Source organism: Lactuca saligna, chromosome 2 (assembly GCF_052625555.1).
Source record: "Lactuca saligna cultivar CGN05327 chromosome 2, ASM5262555v1, whole genome shotgun sequence".
NCBI lineage: Eukaryota > Viridiplantae > Streptophyta > Magnoliopsida > Asterales > Asteraceae > Lactuca > Lactuca saligna.
Window position 1 is genome coordinate 110,938,004 of NC_136418.1, and position 4,283 is coordinate 110,942,286.

A 4,283-nucleotide genomic window follows, 5' to 3' on the forward strand; every position below is an offset into this window, starting at 1 on the left:
CTTTGATCTCTAAATTAATCCTAGATTAATTATAGATCAATACTAATTAAATAATATGATCTTATATTAATATATTAGAACTCATAATATATTAATAAATCATAACTTGTACTATTCTCAAATATTATCCATAAATTATTCGGGTGAAGTGCAACCCAAATGGACCATGCCGGGTCGGGTCAAGTACATACCAAATATAGTTATGGACTTAGACACTATATCCAACAGTCTCCCACTTGGATAAGTCTAATAACTATAGTTGCAAGTATGACTTCAGGAATCGATCAACAATCATAGCTCTTTAAACTCTGTTGAACTAGAACGTGCCATTTAGATAAGTGATCATATAATCCTCTGTTCAAGACTGTTGGATTAGTGTCTAAGTCCATAACTATTTTGGTATGTACTTGACTCGATGGTGCATGGTCCTTTTGGGTTGCCTTCACCAAAGCAACTTGATTGGAGAAATATATATAGAGAGAGGATAATATGATTTATTAATATGTTATAAGAATAATATATTAAAGGAGAAATCATATTTGTTTAATTAATATTGGTCAATAATTAATTAAGAATTAATTTTGTGATCAAGTGTAATTAATTAAACTAAAGGGGCTGAATTGTAATTATGTGATAGTTACAAAATAAGGTAAGGATTATCTTAAATATAGGGTGAACGAATTTAAGGAGATAATGCCTTAGAATTCGACTAGGATAAGGGTTTCTAAGACTTATCTTATGGTTGCTTGGTGGGCAAACAACTAGATAAGGATAAGGACTAAAACCCTAATCTTTAAACCTATATAAACTCTCTAAGGCTCATGAATTCGTCTAAGCCTTCCCAAGAAGTCCTAAGGATGAATTCCTACCTCTCTCCTCTCTCTTTATACCTTCTCCATTTGCCCTTGGTGTTTGTAAGCCATTAGAGGAGTGACACTTGTGACTCTAAGCCTTCCAAAGTCAATTCAAGGAGGAATTGGGATTGCTATTGCTACATAACAATCAAGGTAACATTATAAACCTAATTATATGTTAATATCGATTTCCATATGCTAGAATTAGGGTTTATAGTCTTGGATTCAAAGCATGTACAATAGAGAAACCTAGATCCAAGCATTAGGGTTTGTATGAGCACATAGGATGTCTTATGACCAAAACCCATCAGTGGTATCAGAGCCTTGATTAGTTTCTATTGTATTGATGCTTGATATGTTTAAAAATTTCGAATTTTGTGTTTCTAGAGGCTGGACTCGCCGAGTCCATAGATGAACTCGCCGAGTCCAAGGTGACTCGACGAGTCCATGCCTGACTCGACGAGTCGACTCGTCAGATGGAGGGTATTCTGGGATTTCTTGCTGTTTTTGCTTTTGGATAGTTACCTTATCATGTTAGGTCAATATTAATCCTATCATATGATATATTTGACTATAATTTTGATCTAATTGAAGATATTTATCAATTAATAAGATAATTGTTTCCTTATGTGATAATTGATTAATTATTTTGAGTAAATTGATAAATTGTTTTGCAAGAAATCATTAAATAAATCAAATATGGATAATTATGTGATTAATTGTTAATTTAGATTATTTGTTATTTGATCCTTGTTGTTATGAAAAGTTTCATATTTTTCCCTTTAGGTTTTATAGTTTAAATTTGAACCCAAAAGTTTTGTTGTTTTGAAATTTAAATAGTTGAAACCCTAATGTTTTGAAAAAGGTTTCAAAACTTGCCCTCAAGTTTTGGAATTTAAATTTTGATTAAATGGTTTACTTTTGATGTATATTTAAATTCTAAACCCTAATGTGTTGAAATGTTTCAAAACTTGCCCTCAAGTTTTGGAATTTAAAAGTTGATTAAAAGTTTAATTAGGAATGTTAAATTCTAAAACTCTAGTATTCTTTTGAAAAAATTCAAATCACACCCTTATGGTTTTATTAATTAATTAAGGTGTATAATTAAAAGAAGTTTAATAAATCCATAAAAGTTTTGGTTACAATTTAATTGAATTAAAAGTATAATTGTTAAATTTGACCACCTAATATTTTAAAAGTGTAAAATACACCCTATACTATATATAACATTAAAACTCTAACATTATATATATGTATGAGTAAAAGTCAGTCTTACCGTTAGTAGGCCTCATTCATGAAGTTGGTCTATAAGGGGTGTTTAAGGAAATTGCCTATAAAATGGCGATTGAATGGGTATCCACTCTTACCCACCACACTTTTGACTAGTGGAGGGTCATTAGCCGAACGGGTAGGATAGGACAAAACCTTCCATTATAAGTATAATGAAGTATAAAAGTAACTAAATGTTTTCATAAAATTCCCAATCTTAGTTACTTAGGCAAAAGTGAATTGATGCAATTCCATGAAATTACACTTTGTGCCCTTGCGAAGACGTTAGTGGAGCATGTGTGGTTTACCGGCACACTAAATGGTTCTAAGCAAAGGTAGCAAAGGGTGACTCAATGTTTGTCATAGTTCGGTGGAGCGTGTGTGGTTTACCGGCACATCGAATAGGTGACTGTAACATGTGAGGGCACCATGTAGTTTGCATGGTTATTCACACCCGCTTTGTGATCCTCGGCATCCCAGTCACAAACAAGAGGGGCATATCGAGATTTAAACATGCCATTGAAAGTTCAATGAATCTAAAAGGATCTAGGAGTTTTCATAGATTTTAAACTTATTTTTTTTCGTTTTTCGTGGTGGAAATTAGTGAATCGTCATTCACTTACCTTCAAATATTCTGCAATTAGGGTTACGACATCCCTCTCCCGAGTTGTGGAATATTGTGTTGGGTCCTAGCCTTAGTATCTCATTTGGGTGATTTACTAAGGACTAACTCAATCAACTAACTTGAATTTATTTTTCTCCCATTTTGTAGATGTCAAAGTTCGACAACTATGGTCTTCCCAAATTCCGCGGAACAAACATTCCACATGAAGATGATATTCTACGATTCGATCGAGGAACAAGAGATCATGCTTCACTTCCTCCTCCTCCTCCAATTGTTCTCCCTAACCCACAAGATCAAAGAATTGAAAGGTTCAATATCACTAAAGCCCTATTGGAAATGAAACATGAAGATGGTAAACCCGTGTGTGCCCACGTTCTAAGAATGAAATCACACATTAATAGGTTGATAATGTTGGGTGCGTCATTCCCAGATGAGTTGGCTGTGAATTGGGTTTTTGCAGTCACTTCCTAAATCATATAATGAGTTCAAAAGAAAGTATTATATGATGGATCATGATGACAACCTCATTGACCTAACTCACATGCTCATTGCTGCTGAATCAGAAATGATTTGGCGAAGCAATGGAGCGTATTTGTTGGGAAAGTCAACCAACTATGCTTCCGAGGACGTTCTAGGAGAACCGACCTGCGTTTGTTGCCAAAAGAAAGGGCGTTGGATACAAGTCTGCCCAAAGATCCTGAAGAGTCCAGAAGATGGGAGAGTCAAAGAGTATGGCTGCGCTTCAGGTAAAATCCACTATCTAACTCCATTAAGTTCCTATTCATTGATTCTTAATACATAATGTGATAAGATTGCATTTGAATGTTTTGCAGGATCGGTGAAAAGAAAGGAAGCTTGGTGAAAGAGCAAGAAGAATCTAATCACAAGGAATGGATCTTGATCGCATGGACTTGAAAATCAGATTTTGAACTTAGATAGTTATGATAGAGTTGTTAGAAATTTTCTTTTGAAATAAATAGTTTTCAATGGATTTTGCATTGTAAGAACAAATGTTTTCCGCTGCTTTTATAAATAAAATAAATTTTCATTTGACTTATTTATTTATTTGTTTATTTCCTTGCAATGAAATCGTTATGAAAATTGGTGATTGCATATTTCTACAACAAATGGATATGATTCTTATTTATGGTGTTTATGGAAAAGTCGAGAATTTACCAAATAGGGAGAGTTTCTCATCGCCTAAGTTTCAATTGGACAGAAACTTGGAATCATGCAACGTGGATGCACGATGAATGAGAAATTTCGTATTTGGAAATTAGACTAATTCATTGACAAAGTGTCAAGTGAAGGACTAGGAGATCGAGTACACAAAGTTGTGTGTTGATCAAAGTCCACCATAAGAGTAACAAAATATTTCGTCATGATTTACTAAAGGTTTAGTAAATATGATTATACTTATAAGATTAAGTGTAATTCTGAATTGATTGAAAAGGTTTAAATCAATAGTAGAACGAATAACTAGAATCAAGTAGGCAGAAAGATAAAAGTTTCTCCATTCTAAGAAGAAGGGAGAG